The sequence below is a fragment of the Rutidosis leptorrhynchoides genome, chromosome 1 (assembly GCF_046630445.1).
Source record: "Rutidosis leptorrhynchoides isolate AG116_Rl617_1_P2 chromosome 1, CSIRO_AGI_Rlap_v1, whole genome shotgun sequence".
NCBI lineage: Eukaryota > Viridiplantae > Streptophyta > Magnoliopsida > Asterales > Asteraceae > Rutidosis > Rutidosis leptorrhynchoides.
The window spans coordinates 101,548,594-101,567,712 of record NC_092333.1 but is presented as its reverse complement, the minus strand read 5'-3'; the positions used below and the strand labels follow the sequence as shown (position 1 = coordinate 101,567,712).

Below are 19,119 nucleotides of genomic sequence, written 5' to 3'. Positions count from 1 at the left end.
TGTATGAATCGAATGATGTTATGAACATCATTAATACCTCAAGTTCCTTGGATAAACCTACTGGAAATGAGAAAAATAGATCTAGCTTCAAAGGATCCTTGGATGGCTTGAAAGTTCTTGAAGCAGAATCATGACACGAAAACAATTTCAAGTAAGATTTCCACTCGAAATAAGATTGTTATAGTTATAGAAATTGAATTAAAGTTTGAATATGATTATTACCTTGTATTAGAAAGATAACCTACTGTAAGTAATAAAGGTTTCTTGATCTTGGATGATTACTTGGAATGGATTTAGAAAACTTGGAAGTAAACTTGCAATCTTGGAAGTATTCTTGATTTTATGAAACTAGAACTTTTGGAATTTATGAAGAACACTTAGAACTTGAAGATAGAACTTGAGAGAGATCAATTAGATGAAGAAAATTGAAGAATGAAAGTGTTTGTAGGTGTTTTTGGTCGTTGGTGTATGGATTAGATATAAAGGATATGTAATTTTGTTTTCATGTAAATAAGTCATGAATGATTACTCATATTTTTGTAATTTTATGAGATATTTCATGCTAGTTGCCAAATGATGGTTCCCACATGTGTTAGGTGACTCACATGGGCTGCTAAGAGCTGATCATTGGAGTGTATATACCAATAGTACATACATCTAAAAGCTGTGTATTGTACGAGAACGAATACGGGTGCATACGAGTAGAATTGTTGATGAAACTGAACGAGGATGTAATTGTAAGCATTTTTGTTAAGTAGAAGTATTTTGATAAGTGTCTTGAAGTCTTTCAAAAGTGTATGAATACATATTAAAACACTACATGTATATACATTTTAACTGAGTCGTTAAGTCATCGTTAGTCGTTACATGTAAATGTTGTTTTGAAACCTTTAGGTTAACGATCTTGTTGAATGTTGTTAACCCATTGTTTATTATAACAAATGAGATGTTAAATTGTTATATTATCATGATATTATGATATATAATATATCTTTGTATGATGTATATACAGTTAAATTTCGTTACAACGATAATCGTTACATATATGTCTCGTTTCGAAATCATTAAGTTAGTAGTCTTATTTTTACATATGTATTTCATTGTTAATACACTTAATAATATATTTACTTATCATTTATCATAATTAACCAAGTGTATCAATATCTTAATATGATTCATATGTACCTAGTAAGACGTTGTTATAACAATAATCGTTATATATATCGTTTTCGAGTTTCTTAAATTAATAGTCTCATTTTTATGTATATAACTCATTGTTAAAATACCTAATGAGATACATACATATAATAAAATCATGTTAACTATATATATAACCATATATATGTCATCGTATAGTTTTTACAAGTTTTAACGTTCGTGAATCACCGGTCAACTTGGGTGGTCAATTGTCTATATGAAACCTATTTCAATTAATCAAGTCTTAACAAGTTTGATTGCTTAACATGTTGGAAAAACTTAATCATGTAAATAACAATTTCATTTAATATATATATAAACATGGAAAAGTTCGGGTCACTACAGTACCTACCCGTTAAATAAATTTCGTCCCGAAATTTTAAGCTGTTGAAGGTGTTGACGAATCTTCTGGAAATAGATGCGGGTATTTCTTCTTCATCTGATCTTCACACTTCCAGGTAAACTCGGGTCCTCTACAAGCATTCCATCGAACCTTAACAATTGGTATCTTGTTTTGCTTAAATCTTTTAACCTCACGATCCATTATTTCGACGGGTTCTTCGATGAATTGGAGTTTTTCGTTGATTTGGATTTCATCTAACGGAATAGTGAGATCTTCTTTAGCAAAACATTTCTTCAAATTCGAGACGTGGAAAGTGTTATGTACAGCCGCGAGTTGTTGAGGTAACTCAAGTAGGTAAGCTACTGGTCCGACACGATCAATAATCTTGAATGGTCCAATATACCTTGAATTTAATTTCCCTCGTTTACCAAATCGAACAACGCCTCTCCAAGGTGCAACTTTAAGCATGACCATCTCTCCAATTTCAAATTCTATATCTTTTCTTTTAATGTCAGCGTAGCTCTTTTGTCGACTTTGGGCGGTTTTCAACCGTTGTTGAATTTGGATGATCTTCTCGGTAGTTTCTTGTATAATCTCCGGACCCGTAATCTGTCTATCCCCCAATTCACTCCAACAAATCGGAGACCTGCACTTTCTACCATAAAGTGCTTCAAATGGTGCCATCTCAATACTTGAATGATAGCTGTTGTTGTAGGAAAATTCTGCTAACGGTAGATGTCGATCCCAACTATTTCCAAAATCAATAACACATGCTCGTAGCATGTCTTTAAGCGTTTGTATCGTCCTCTCACTCTGCCCATCAGTTTGTGGATGATAGGCAGTACTCATGTCTAGACGAGTTCCTAATGCTTGTTGTAATGTCTGCCAGAATCTTGAAATAAATCTGCCATCCCTATCAGAGATAATAGAGATTGGTATTCCATGTCTGGAGACGACTTCCTTCAAATACAGTCGTGCTAACTTCTCCATCTTGTCATCTTCTCTTATTGGCAGGAAGTGTGCTGACTTGGTGAGACGATCAACTATTACCCAAATAGTATCATAACCACTTGCAGTCCTTGGCAATTTAGTAATGAAATCCATGGTAATGTTTTCCTATTTCCATTCCGGAATTTCAGGTTGTTGTAGTAGACCTGATGGTTTCTGATATTTAGCTTTGACCTTAGAACACGTCAAACATTCTCCTACATATTTAGCAATATCGGCTTTCATACCTGGCCACCAAAAATGTTTCTTAAGATCCTTGTACATCTTCCCCGTTCCAGGATGTATTGAGTATCTGGTTTTATGAGCTTCTCTAAGTACCATTTCTCTCATATCTCCAAATTTTGGTACCCAAATTCTTTCAGCCCTATACCGGGTTCCGTCTTCCCGAATATTAAGATGCTTCTCCGATCCTTTGGGTATTTCTTCCTTTAAATTTCCCTCTTTTAAAACTCCTTGTTGCGCCTCCTTTATTTGAGTAGTAAGGTTATTGTGAATAATTATATTCATAGATTTTACTCGAATGGGTTCTCAGTCCTTCCTGCTCAAGGCGTCGGCTACCACATTTGCCTTCCCCTGGTGGTAACGAATCTCAAAGTCGTAATCATTCAACAATTCAATCCACCTACGCTGCCTCATATTCAGTTGTTTCTGATTAAATATGTGTTGAAGACTTTTGTGGTCGGTATATAAAATACTTTTGACCCCATATAAGTAGTGCCTCCAAGTCTTTAATGCAAAAACAACCGTGCCTAATTCCAAATCATGCGTCGTATAATTTTGCTCGTGAATCTTCAATTGTCTAGACGCATAAGCAATCACCTTCGTCCGTTGCATTAATACACAACCGTGACCTTGCTTTGATGCGTCACAATAAATCACAAAATCATCATTCCCTTCAGGCAATGACAATATAGGTGCCGTAGTTAGCTTTTTCTTCAATAATTGAAACGCCTTCTCTTGTTCATCCTTCCATTCAAATTTCTTCCCTTTATGCGTTAATGCAGTCAAGGGTTTTGCTATTTTGGAGAAATCTTGGATGAATCTTCTGTAGTAACCAGCCAATCCTAAAAATTGACGTATATGCTTCGGAGTTTTTGGGGTTTCCCACTTTTCAACAGTTTCGATCTTTGCCGGGTCCACCTGGATACCTTCTTTGTTCACTATGTGACCGAGGAATTGAACTTCTTCCAACCAAAATGCACACTTTGAAAACTTAGCGTACAGTTTTTCTTTCCTCAATACTTCTAGCACTTTTCTCAAATGTTCTTCGTGCTCTTGATCATTCTTTGAGTAAATAAGTATGTCATCGATGAAAACAATGACAAACTTATCAAGATATGGCCCACACACTCGGTTCATAAGGTCCATGAACACAGCTGGTGCGTTAGTCAATCCAAACGGCATAACCATAAACTCGTAATGACCATAACGCGTCCTAAAAGCAGTTTTTGGAATATCATCCTCCTTTACTCGCATTTGATGATATCCAGAACGTAAATCGATCTTCGAATAAATCGACGAGCCTTGTAGTTGATCAAATAAGTCGTCAATTCTCGGCAGTGGATAACGGTTTTTGATGGTAAGTTTGTTCAACTCTCTGTAGTCAATACACAACCTAAATGTACCATCCTTCTTCTTGACAAACAAAACAGGAGCTCCCCATAGTGATGTGCTTGGTCGAATGAAACCACGTTCTAATAGTTCTTGTAGTTGGCTTTGCAGTTCTTTCATCTCGCTGGGTGCGAGTCTATAAGGAGCACGAGCTATTGGTGCAGCTCCTGGTACAAGATCTATTTGAAATTCAACAGATCGATGTGGAGGTAGTCCCGGTAATTCTTTTGGAAATACATCGGGATATTCTTTTGCGACGGGAACATCATTGATGCTCTTTTCTTCAGTTTGTACTTTCTCGACGTGTGCTAGAACAGCATAGCAACCTTTTCTTATTAGTTTTTGTGCCTTCAAATTACTAATAAGATGTAGCTTCATGTTGCCTTTTTCTCCGTACACCATTAAGGGTTCTCCTTTTTCTCGTATAATGCGAATTGCATTTTTGTAACAAACGATCTCTGCTTTCACTTCTTTCAACCAGTCCATACCGATTATCACATCAAAACTCCCTAACTCTACTGGTATCAAGTCAATCTTAAATATTTCGCTAACCAGTTTAATTTCTCGATTCCGACATATATTATCTGCTGAAATTAATTTACCATTTGCTAATTCGAGTAAAAATTTACTATCCAACGGCGTCAATGGACAACTTAATTTAGCACAAAAATCTCTACTCATATAGCTTCTATCCGCACCCGAATCAAATAAAACGTAAGCAGATTTATTGTCAATAAGAAACGTACTCGTAACAAGCTCCGGGTCTTCCTGTGCCTCTGCCACATTAATATTGAAAACTCTTCCGCGGCCTTGTCCATTCGTGTTCTCCTGGTTCGGGCAATTTCTAATAATGTGGCCCGGTTTTCCACATTTATAACAAACTACATTGGCATAACTTGCTCCGACACTACTTGCTCCGCCATTACTCGTTCCGACACCATTTGTTCCTTTCGTTCTATTAACCCCTGGTCCGTAGACCTCACACTTCGCCGCGCTATGACCATTTCTTTTACACTTGTTGCAAAATTTGGTGCAGAACCCCGAGTGATACTTTTCACACCTTTGGCATAGCTGCTTCTGATTGTTGTTGTTGTTGTTGCGGTTATTATTGTTGTTGGGATGATTGTTGTAGTTGCTGTTGTTGTTGTTGTTGTTGTTGGGCCGTTTGTTGTAGTTGCGATTGATGTTGCGATTGTTGGGATAATTGTTGCGATTATTGTTGTAATTGCTGTTGTTGTTGTATTGGTGATTCTTATCACCGTTTTCCTCCCACTTTCTTTTGACTTGCTTCACATTGGCCTCTTCAGCAGTCTATTCTTTAATTCTTTCTTCAATCTGGTTCACTAGTTTGTGAGCCATTCTACATGCCTGTTGTATGGAGGCGGGCTCGTGTGAACTTATATCTTCTTGGATTCTTTCCGGTAATCCTTTCACAAACGCGTCGATCTTCTCTTCCTCATCTTCGAATGCTCCCGGACACAATAGGCACAATTCTGTGAATCGTCTTTCGTACGTGGTAATATCAAATCCTTGGGTTCGTAACCCTCTAAGTTCTGTCTTGAGCTTATTGACCTCGGTTCTGGGACGGTACTTCTCGTTCATCAAGTGCTTGAATGCTGACCACGGTAGTGCGTACGCATCGTCTTGTCCCACTTGCTCTAGATAGGTATTCCACCATGTTAACGCAGAACCTGTGAAGGTATGCGTAGCGTACTTCACTTTGTCCTCTTCAGTACACTTACTTATGGCAAACACCGATTCGACCTTCTCGGTCCACCGTTTCAATCCGATCGGTCCTTCGGTTCCATCAAATTCCAAAGGTTTGCAGGCAGTGAATTCTTTGTAGGTGCATCCTACACGATTTCCTGTACTGCTAGATCCAAGGTTATTGTTGGTATGTAGCGCAGCCTGTACTGCAGCTATGTTTGAAGTTAGAAAAGTACGGAATTCCTCTTCATTCATATTCACGGTGTGTCGAGTAGTCGGTGCCATTTCCTTCAAAATAGTCAAATGGAACAAGTTAATCATACAGAATATTAAGAGTAGTTAATAGTATTTCGTAGCATAATATGAACTCATTTATAAAATCTTTTTCTTCATATTAGCGTTTTATAAGTTTAAATTCGGGTAGTACCTACCCGTTAAGTTCATACTTAGTAGCTAATATACAATTCAACTACTACAATTCTATATGAAAAACTGATTATAATAATATTTCGCGTTCAAACTTTTATACAATAATTTACAAACTTACAATACCGCTTATTTTACATAAAGCATGAAATATAGCACACAATAACTTTGATACAAGATAGTTGTGAAGATAATTCTAGCTAGTATACAAGTCGTTCAGCAAAGGCAATAAAGACACGTAATTCATACGTCCAGAAACAAGTCATGCATTCTGGTTTTACTAGGACTACTTCCCATCCTTGGTCTTGTGGAACATAACCGTTATGGCCGTTGATAAGACAGCGTGTTGTAACGTCGTCAAAGGGACGAGGGTTACGTAATGTCCAACAGTCCCGTAACAATCTAAAAACCTCATTTCTTACCCCAATTACCGGCTCCGTCACTTGTGGGAACGTTTTGTTTAATAGTTGTAGCCCGATGTTCTTGTTCTCACTTTGGTGAGAAGCGAACATTACTAATTCGTAAGCATAACATGCTTCTTTATGTTGCATGTTAGCCGCTTTTTCTAAATCACGAAGTTCAATATTCGGATATATTGAGTCAAAATAATTTCTTAACCCATTGCGTAAAATAGCATTTGGGTTCCCCGCAATATATGCGTCAAAGTAAACACATCGTAACTTATGGATTTCCCAATGTGATATCCCCCATCTTTCAAACGAAAGCCTTTTATAAACCAAGGCATTCTTGGAACGTTCTTCGAATGTCTTACAAACTGATCTCGCCTTAAATAGTTGTGCCGAAGAATTCTGACCGACTCTAGACAAGATTTCATCAATCATGTCTCCGGGTAGGTCTCTTAAAATATTGGGTTGTCTATCCATTTTGTGTTTTTATACTGTAAAATAGACAAGAGTTAGATTCATAAAAAAAATACTTATTAATACAAGCAATTTTTACATATATCATAAAGCATAAGCACACTATATTACATATATTACACCACACGAATACAACTATCTTATTCCGACTCGCTTGTTTCTTCTTCTTCGGTTTTGGTTCGTTTTGCCAAGTTTCTAGGGATATATGATGTTCCCCTAATACGAGCCGTCGTTTTCCACATTGGTTTAGAAAAACCTGGTGGTTTAGAGGTTCCCGGGTCATTGTTACAACTTAAGGACTTCGGGAGTTGACAATACATATAAAGTTCATCGGGGTTGGAATTAGATTTCTCTATTTTTATGCCCTTTCCCTTATTATTTTCTTTTGCCTTTTTAAATTCAGTTGGGGTAATTTCTATAACATCATCGGAATTCTCGTCGGAATCCGATTCATCGGAGAATTGGTAATCCTCCCAATATTTTGCTTCCTTGGCGGAAACACCATTGACCATAATTAACCTTGGTCGGTTGGTTGAGGATTTTCTTTTACTTAACCGTTTTATTATTTCCCCCACCGGTTCTATTTCTTCATCCGGTTCCGATTCTTCTTCCGGTTCCGATTCTTCTTCCGGTTCCGACTCTTCTTCCGGTTCCGATTCTTCTTCCGGTTCCGACTCTTCTTCCAGTTCCTCTTCGGAAACTTGTGAATCAGTCCATGAATCATTCCAATTTACATTTGACTCTTCATTATTATTAGGTGAGTCAATGGGACTTGTTCTAGAGGTAGACATCTATCACATAATATCAAACGCGTTAAGAGATTAATATATCACATAATATTCACATGTTAAAAATATATAGTTTTCAACAAAATTTGTTAAGCAATCATTTTTCAAGTAAACACGGTCGAAGTCCAGACTCACTAATGCATCCTAATAAACTCGATAAGACACACTAATGCAAAATTCTGGTTCTCTAAGACCAACGCTCGGATACCAACTGAAATGTCCCGTTCTTATTGATTAAAAACGTTCCATATTAATTGATTTCGTTGCGAGGTTTTGACCTCTATATGAGACGTTTTTCAAAGACTGCATTCATTTTAAAACAAACCATAACCTTTATTTCATCAATAAAGGTTTAAAAAGCTTTACGTAGATTATCAAATAATGATAATCCTGTTTACACACGACCATTACATAATGGTTTACAATACAAATTTGTTACAACAAAATAAGTTTCTTGAATGCAGTTTTTACACAATATCATACAAGCATGGACTCCAAATCTCGTCCTTATTTAAGTATGCGACAGCGGAAGCTCTTAATAATCACCTGAGAATAAACATGCTTAAAACGTCAACAAAAATGTTGGTGAGTTATAGGTTTAACCTATATATATCAAATCATAATAATAGACCACAAGATTTCATATTTCAATACACATCTCATACATAGAGATAAAAATCATTCATATGGTGAACACCTGGTAACCGACATTAACAAGATGCATATATAAGAATATCCCCATCATTCCGGGACACCCTTCGGATATGATATAAATTTCGAAGTACTAAAGCATCCGGTACTTTGGATGGGGTTTGTTAGGCCCAATAGATCTATCTTTAGGATTCGCGTCAATTAGGGTGTCTGTTCCCTAATTCTTAGATTACCAGACTTAATAAAAAGGGGCATATTCGATTTCGATAATTCAACCATAGAATGTAGTTTCACGTACTTGTGTCTATTTTGTAAATCATTTATAAAACCTGTATGTATTCTCATCCCAAAAATATTAGATTTTTAAAATGGGACTATAACTCACTTTCACAGATTTTTACTTCGTCGGGAAGTAAGACTTGGCCACTGGTTGATTCACGAACCTATAACAATATATACATATATATCAAAGTATGTTCAAAATATATTTACAACACTTTTAATATATTTTGATGTTTTAAGTTTATTAAGTCAGCTGTTCTCGTTAGTAACCTACAACTAGTTGTCCACAGTTAGATGTACAGAAATAAATCGATAAATATTATCTTGAATCAATCCACGACCCAGTGTATACGTATCTCAGTATTGATCACAACTCAAACTATATATATTTTGGAATCAACCTCAACCCTGTATAGCTAACTCCAACATTCACATATAGAGTGTCTATGGTTGTTCCGAAATATATATAGATGTGTCGACATGATAGGTCGAAACATTCTATACGTGTCTATGGTATCTCAAGATTACATAATATACAATACAAGTTGATTAAGTTATGGTTGGAATAGATTTGTTACCAATTTTCACGTAGCTAAAATGAGAAAAATTATCCAATCTTGTTTTACCCATAACTTCTTCATTTTAAATCCATTTTGAGTGAATCAAATTGCTATGGTTTCATATTGAACTCTATTTTATGAATCTAAACAGAAAAAGTATAGGTTTATAGTCGGAAAAATAAGTTACAAGTCGTTTTTGTAAAGGTAGTCATTTCAGTCGAAAGAACGACGTCTAGATGACCATTTTAGAAAACATACTTCCACTTTGAGTTTAACCATAATTTTTGGATATAGTTTCATGTTCATAATAAAAATCATTTTCTCATAATAACAACTTTTAAATCAAAGTTTATCATAGATTTTAATTAACTTACCCAAAACAGCCCGCGGTGTTACTACGACGGCGTAAATCCGGTTTTACAGTGTTTTTCGTGTTTCCAGATTTTAAATCATTAAGTTAGCATATCATATAGATATAGAACATGTGTTTAGTTGATTTTAAAAGTCAATTTAGAAGGATTAACTTTTATTTGCGAACAAGTTTGGAATTAACTAAACTATGTTCTAGTGATTACAAGTTTAAACCTTCGAATAAGATAGCTTTATATGTATGAATCGAATGATGTTATGAACATCATTACTACCTCAAGTTCCTTGGATAAACCTACTGGAAATGAGAAAAATAGATCTAGCTTCAAAGGATCCTTGGATGGCTTAAAAGTTCTTGAAGCAGAATCATGACACGAAAACAATTTCAAGTAAGATTTCCACTCGAAATAAGATTGTTATAGTTATAGAAATTGAATTAAAGTTTGAATATGATTATTACCTTGTATTAGAAAGATAACCTACTGTAAGTAACAAAGGTTTCTTGATCTTGGATGATTACTTGGAATGGATTTAGAAAACTTGGAAGTAAACTTGCAATCTTGGAAGTATTCTTGATTTTATGAAACTAGAACTTTTGGAATTTATGAAGAACACTTAGAACTTGAAGATAGATCAATTAGATGAAGAAAATTGAAGAATTAAAGTGTTTGTAGGTGTTTTTGGTCGTTGGTGTATGGATTAGATATAAAGGATATGTAATTTTGTTTTCATGTAAATAAGTCATGAATGATTACTCATATTTTTGTAATTTTATGAGATATTTCATGCTAGTTGCCAAATTATGGTTCCCACATGTGTTAGGTGACTCACATGGGCTGCTAAGTGCTGATCATTGGAGTGTATATACCAATAGTACATACATCTAAAAGCTGTGTATTTTACGAGTACGAATACGGGTGCATACGAGTAGAATTGTTGATGAAACTGAACGAGGATGTAATTGTAAGCATTTTTGTTAAGTAGAAGTATTTTGATAAGTGTCTTGAAGTCTTTCAAAAGTGTATGAATACATATTAAAACACTACATGTATATACATTTTAACTGAGTCGTTAAGTCATCGTTAGTCGTTACATGTAAATGTTGTTTTGAAACCTTTAGGTTAACGATCTTGTTGAATGTTGTTAACCCATTGTTTATTATAACAAATGAGATGTTAAATTGTTATATTATCATGATATTATGATATATAATATATCTTAGTATGATGTATATACAGTTAAATTTCGTTACAACGATAATCGTTACATATATGTCTCGTTTAGAAATCATTAAGTTAGTAGTCTTATTTTTACATATGTATTTCATTGTTAATACACTTAATAATATATTTACTTATCATTTAACATAATTAACCAAGTGTATCAATATCTTAATATGATTCATATGTACCTAGTAAGACGTTGTTATAACAATAATCGTTATATATATCGTTTTCGAGTTTCTTAAATTAATAGTCTCATTTTTATGTATATAACTCATTGTTAAAATACCTAATGAGATACATACTTATAATAAAATCATGTTAACTATATATATAACCATATATATGTCATCGTATAGTTTTTACAAGTTTTAACATTCGTGAATCACCGGTCAACTTGGGTGGTCAATTGTCTATATGAAACCTATTTCAATTAATCAAGTCTTAACAAGTTTGATTGCTTAACATGTTGGAAACACTTAATCATGTAAATAACAATTTCATTTAATATATATATAAACATGGAAAAGTTCGGGTCACTACAATAGGAGTGGTGAAAATAAATGAAACGGAAGAGGTCAATTTATAGCGAAATATCAGACATAGCAATCGACGCAGATTACGCATTTAGTCAAAGAAAATCCTAATTTCCGCAAATTTCGAAGAATCAAATTTTATTTAGATTATGAAGATTTTCTATTCCTTAAATTTCGGAAATCAATCGTAACTACGTCAAAAGTTAAGACGAATCTCTATTCTTTCATTTCACTCTTTTACGATAACTTCTCTCATACGCTTCGAGAAATCGGATTGTTTTATCCATATAATTCAACGGTGATAAAATTCTATTTATCAACTCATATCTGTTATGAAAACATTTTTATTGTCAGCCATGACGACCTCACTCAAATTTCAGGACGAAATTTCTTTAACGGGTAGGTACTGTGACAACCCGGAAATTTTTAACCAAATTTAAACTTTATCTTTAAATGATTTAACGTTTTCGACACGATAAGCAAAGTTTATGAAGTTGAATCTCAAAATTTTAGAACTTTTCATTACATTTGACTGCTCTTGACGATTCATGAACAATTATATGTATATATATATATATATATATATATATATATATATGTACAAGTAAAAACGGCTTTCCTACAGTAAAACACTATTTGCTACAGTAAAATGACTTTGCTACAGTAAAACACGATTTGCTACAGTAAAACAATATTTGCTACAGTGAAACCGTATTTTGCTACAGTGCTACAGTGCTACGGCGAAAACGTATTTTGCTACAGCGCTACAGTGATTTGCTACAGTACACTATTTGCTACAATAAATACTATTTGCTACAGTAAATCACTATTTGGTGTCGACGAACTAGCAAACAAAAACGGATAAGGCGGTCATGCGATCGCATGGCAAAAACACTGAAAACTCATGCGATCGCATGAGGTACTGTAGCAGGCCACATACTATAAAAGCTCGGCTCATTCCTCCGAATTATTATTTTTTATATTATTATTATTATTATTAATTATTATTATTATTATTATTATTATTATTAAGATTAATATTATTATTATTATTATTAATCTTATTATAATATTATTATTAGTAGTATATATACCTAAAATACTACGACGAGGTTATGAGCGTGTCACCTTCAAAATGGGTTTTTGAGCGGGATAGAGCTAAGGAAATTATGGGTTATTGCCAAGGAGGTTATGGGTAATGTTCAGGGGTATATTTGTGAATCAAATCTAGTATTTATCATCTCCGTTACGTCTACGTACTTTCCTACAATATTGAATCTCAATATTTATACTTAAGCACTCATATTTTATCTTTTATATATTAATTGTGTATCCATGTCTCTTGCTCGAGTATATATATATTTATATATGCTTGTATGCTAAATTTTGTCGTTAAACAGTTATAATGAATCACGAATTAAATACATATATTACTGGTAAAAAGTATATGATATACATGTTTTTGGAAAGCTGGCGAAAAATCAATAACTTTTCATTTAGATATCGAATAATTTCGATGAACGGATTAAAAGATATGATCAACTGAATTATGATTGACGTTAATTGAAATTGCTTTTGAATCTACAATTAAGATTTAAACAACTCGTTTATGAGATTAATAATTTGGATTTTTGAATATTACCAACCGAGTAAATGAATCCTTATATAAGGTACGTCTCGTTTTGTTAAACAACTGTCAAAATTGACTTTTTGAAACGACATTGGATAACTTTTGCATGTCGATCTCGAGCATTAGGATTGTGATACACTATGACCTGACCTAGCTTGATAGACGTTTATTGACCAACATATGTTCTCTAGGTTGAGATCTACGATTATTTGGTAATCCGAGTTTCGATCACATTTTGGTGAACGACTTTATATGCTGCTAAGGTGAGTTTCATTTGCTCCCTTTTTAATTGCTTTTGCAATATATATTTTTAGGCTGAGAATACATGCACTTTATTTTAAACACAATGGATACAAGTACATACTAAATTCTACACCGAGTTTGAACCGAAAATCCCTTAGCTTTGGTAACTAGTAACTGCCAGTTATAAGAACTGGTGGGCGCGAGTAGTAGTATATGGATCCATAGGGTTTGATATCCCCGTCCGAGCTAGAGCACTAGCCTTTTAACGAATGTATGCTATTTGAGAAGCGTACACGTTGGTTTGCGTGTATTATTAAGATGATTATACAAAGGGTACAAATTATATATACGTTAAAGTTTAGTTACCAGGGTGCTCAATTTCGTAGAATATTTTGATAAATGTTTCTGGATGAAACAACTGAAATCTTGTGATCCACCTTTATATACAGATTATACGAAACATTAAAACTATGAACTCACCAACCTTTGTGTTGACACTTGTTAGCATGTTTATTCTCAGGTTCCCTAGAAGTCTTCCACTGTTTGATTATATGTTACACAAGCTATGTGCATGGAGTCTTACATGGCATATTTTTTCAAGGAAACGTTGCATTCACCAAATCATCACCATGTATCTTATTTTGACTGCATTGTCAACGGAAGTACTATTGTAAACTATTATTTAGGGTGATTATCTATATATAGAAATCATCAGATGTCGAAAACCTTTGAGTTAAATATTCATTTATGGTGTGCCTTTTCAAAAGAATGCAATGTTTACACAACGTATCATATAGAAGTCAAATACCTCGCAATGAAATTGATGAATGACGTGTTCGTCCATATGGATTTGGAGCGATCGTCACACCTTCATTCATCATCCAATCGGTTATGATCAAATTGATTCAATCAGAATTAACAGATCGATTCAACATATAGATGAAACAGATCGATTCAATCAGACTAAATTGATTACTTCAAATTTTACGGTTTGAAGTACAGATTGAACGATTAGTCACTTTAAACAACCATCGATTTAGTCTGTAATTTTAGGGTTCTGTGGCTCCTATGAATTCAGAATGGTTCAATTCTAACGAATTAAAAGCCGATTAAAACAACCATTTATTTCAATTGTTCAATCAGGGTTCTGCAGGACTCAGTATATCACAAAGGATCGGTGTAGGTTTCTTTCAAATTTATACTGAATATCTTCTTATAGGTTATGTTTTCTTTGATTATTTTATTTATGTGCTTTTTTTTTCTGTTTCAGTTTAATATTATTTGCTTTGTACTGATTGTTATATGTATTGTTTTTGATGATAAAATGTCTAAAGATTTTCGTACAATATATTGTTACTGGGATAAGTTGCTTTATTGTTTTTTGTTTATATATATAGTGTTTACTAAGATGGCTGAAGAGGCAAAACAGAGATGGTAATGAACTAATGATGGATGCCAGTTTTCCGATTATGATACCAACTATGTTTCTTTAAGACAAGTTGCAGTTAAGACAAGTTGGATTTAGGAGCTTAATGTGCCTCTTCTTTTATGCGCATGAGGTGTTTGAAGAAATGACGAATACATATTCGGCTATAGTCCAGTGTAAAGTGACCATCTTTCTTTCATTGCAATGATTTTGATACTTTCAGTCACTTTTTGTTAATGTCAATGTGTAGATTAAAATCTTTGCCCATAGTTTCATTTAAGTTTGAGCATGAAGAGAATAACAAAATACCTGCGTTCATAAGAATAGTATTCTGAGTTGTTGTCTAAAGCTCTATATGATACAAGTAAAATTCTGTTTGCATTTGTCTAACTGGGTCACTGTCATATTATGTTTGAAAGTAGTTGGAACTGCCCTGTATAAAATCAGGCTGCTGGGCAAGAGTAATAAATGTGTTTTCACTGCAACCTTAGTGTGTTGAGTGCATTTATTTTATGGCTTCATGTGCTGCAAATCATCAGGATTTAGTGACTTCAGATAATTGTAAAAGGAAACCAAATTTCATGCTTTTTGATACTACGCTTGAAGGAAAGAAGCTGCTAAGAATAATCTTTCTGCTTATAAAGTTGCTCAGGTTAATTCTTGTCCTTCATCTTAGCATATGATTATGTACAGTGCTAATGACTCAACTGTTCATCGTGCTATCCGTGGAGGTTATTTTGCCTTTTCTTCTCAGGTAAGAAGTTTATTTTCTTCTTCATGTATTTCGAGAAGCCTTTAGGATTTATGTATTTCGTCTTTGCAGAAAGTGACACAACTCACAAGTTGATCAACTCATCAACATAATAAAAAGGCGATCTATAGCATCTCCATTTATTGTATGGTTTCATGACATCTTATACTTCATAACAAATTGGTATATTTATGTTGGACATGATCTACAGACAAATGTGATTGAATTTATTATCCATTAACTTGCATTTGCCAAACTTATTCTTATATTTAAATCCTGATTGCCAACTATCTACTTGTGCCAGGTTTTAGCTTTGGTTGGTGATCAACTTGATTACAATGATAATATATGTGGCATTGTGTTAAGCATTCACTTTAATGAAGATATATTGAGCGTATGGAACCGCAATGCATCTGATAATCAGGTAAGTTTATCGAATATCCCATGCTATCTGGTAAGATCAAATTTTTAATATGATGCAAAAATTCTTTTTTTTAGCTAATATGATACAGGTCTTAGTCGATAGCTACAACAAACCACTTCCAGCTATTTTATATATTCCTTCAAAGGACCATGAGAGGTATGTGTTTGGTGTACGCTCAATAATATTCACGATCATAATCATACTTAACTGGGTACTAACTAATAAGATTAAAGGTTTCTTGGTTCGTTAACTTAAATATGGAGACTTATCCGCAAATGTAGAGTGTGTGCTCAACCTACCCGAGGTATCTTATATATACTTCATTCATATTTTTTAAAACTACATCAGTAAATCTTAGTTAGTAGTATTTTTAAATTTATGTTTATTTGTTACCGTTTCACGAGGAGGTTTTTGATTTCTTTGCTAAGTTGATACAAAGGGTCTCACCAAATAGTTATCAGCATGCTGTTTAGAAGTGTTTGTTAAGTGTGTAGATAAATCTGTAGGAACAAAGAGGTACATCAGAGTTAGCAGAATACGTAATGTTAGTTGTGGGCCAGAAGGCAAGATTTTAGGACAACTTAGTGATGCCATACAATGGGTTAGATGGGGCAAAATTTTATTCACAAATACTTTTTTATTCAGTTCAAAATGCTTGACACGTAGGAGATAAAACATGAGCCAAATAAACTCAGCGACTTATCTTATGGGTCGGAATTGCCACCTCTACGTAGTACTTATCTGCCATTTGATCTTATAGTGGATTCATGAAATCTACTACCAACTTCCATTCATTTGAGCAAGGAATAATAGTTGCATATTAAATTTCTGAATAGTAGTTTAACAACCTGAAGATTTCTTTCGTTTATGCTGGAGATGGCAATATGGTCATATTGGGTAAAGGGTCAGAGAATGGTTTTGTGTTAGGTCACAAGAACTTTTTGCCTTCAATTTTTAGTCTGACTACATATTTGTTACTTTTTTTTCCTGTAAGACATAAGACTAACATTGTGTTTTTATTGTAGTTACATGGAGAAATGTGCAAGACGCTCGCTCTGATTTATGTCAAAGTCTTGAGCGTTTTTTCCGGATCTAGAAAATGCTCGTCCACGTAGCACTTCAGGGATTCAAGCCCATTATGTTCGTTGCATATAGCGTTAGAGAAAGCAAAGATGGTTCTTCAACATTGTGCCATGCCATTGTCTCCAGATTTATGAAGTTATTTTGTAACAATATATATACAGTTGCTAACTAGTCGGGTCTAAGTCAATGTTTATACATATAGAGTGTGAATAATATATTTGGTTTTTTTGTTCTCTGTACATTTGTTTTGATGATCCATATCTAGAAGATTATGTTAACAGTGATCTATACTTCATGATCACACACATTGCTATCAGATGATGCCTAATTATTTTTGTATTTCCTATTATTGGAGTTCTAATATCATAACTATTAATGATTAATGATCCCAAAAAAAGTATGTTTAGCTAGATTTATTATTTTAAGAAATTTGCGTGTTTAGGTTATGTGAGTTTCTAATCTCAGAGAATATGGTACAACAGCTAAATATAGATCTGCTTATGTTTTTAATACGTGAATTGCTCCTTCGGTCGGTTTATATATATATATATATATATATATATATATATATATATATATATATATATATATATATATATATATTGTGTTGCTGCTTCACAGGCGTATCCCATTTCTATTGAGATCCTGCTGACAGTAAGTTCAGTTGCAATATTTTCCGAGCTACTTTTAGGTACAAAGAGCGTCTTACGTTTGCTTATTAAATCTCAAATTCTATCAGCGAAAAACCTAACTATTAGCAACACACTCTACCAAATACAACCTCTCTTATGCTTGGCAAGAGTACCACATTCGAAAACATTTCATCTAATGATTTATCAGTCCATTCAGTCCATGGATAGTGGTAAGTTCTATGTTTATTCTATTCATTTGATTATGTTATTCTAATACAAGCCTTTACAATTCATTGTGTACTTAACAAAAAAATCATGTTTACAATAATTCATAGCATTATGTTGTGTAATCAATATATGTATGAACAAAATTAATCAAAGTATTAATGATGTGTGTTGTGTACAAATACATAATTTACTAATTCACCCACAATAGTGCTTTTGACACTTTTCGTATGATATCATTATTGCATATATAAGTTTAAAAACCAATAATGTTTGCGGATGAGTTCCCGTGCAGTGCACGGACTCATAAATCTAGTATGTATATATATATATATATATATATATATATATATATATATATATATAGGGGCACGATCCATGGATAAGCTTAAAAGGAGTACAAACGGGATAAGCAAAATAAATTTTTTTTTTTGAATTTTTTTTACATTCATAAATCTGCATTAAAATGCACCTCTAATCAATTTTTTTCATAAAAAAAACGTTCAAAATCTTTCAAAAATCGATGATGAATGGTAAAATTAACCATTCATCGGGTTAATTTATCTTTCATCTTGTTTACGATGAATGATAAAATTAATCAATGCTAAAAAAAATCAGATGAATGGTTAAATTAACCATTCATCTGTTTTTTTATCATTCATCATGGATAAGCACTAAATGGGGCACAAACTGGATAAGTAAAATTTCAAAATTTTTTTTTTAAAAAAAACGATCCTTTAATGTGCAAATAGAAGAAAACGAAAAAATTTTAAAAAGTTTTTTAACAAAATCGTTCGAAAATCGATGATGAATGGTAAACATCGATGATGAATGGTAAAAATTGATGATGAATGGTAAAATTAACCATTCATCTGGTTAATTATCATTCATTTTTGTTCGCGATGAATGATAAAATTAATCAATGCTAAAAAAAAGCAGATGAATGGTTAATTTAACCATTCATCTGTTTATGATGAATGATAAAAAAACGGATGAATGGTTAATTTAACAATTCATCTAGTTTTTTTTAGCATTGATTATTTTTATCATTAATCGTAAACAAGATGAATGATAAATTAACCCGATGAATGGTTAATTTTACCATTCATCATCGATTTTTGAA

The 19,119-nt window shown here is 33.4% G+C and overlaps 1 long non-coding RNA gene across 3 annotated transcripts; it reads left to right on the top strand.

Annotated features, from left to right (window-relative positions):
• The first annotated feature begins 14,305 nt into the window (after positions 1-14,305).
• Positions 14,306-17,392, top strand: LOC139863642 (uncharacterized). Of its 3 annotated transcripts, none has more exons than XR_011764441.1 (6): positions 14,306-14,634; positions 14,853-15,635; positions 15,705-15,777; positions 15,937-16,212; positions 16,290-16,360; positions 17,082-17,392. It is a non-coding gene; the product is annotated as an uncharacterized lncRNA (long non-coding RNA). The 3 variants fall into 3 exon arrangements; XR_011764442.1 differs by having other exon boundaries at positions 14,306-15,635; positions 15,937-16,056; positions 16,131-16,212; XR_011764440.1 differs by having other exon boundaries at positions 14,306-15,635.
• Positions 17,393-19,119: the final 1,727 nt, after the last annotated feature.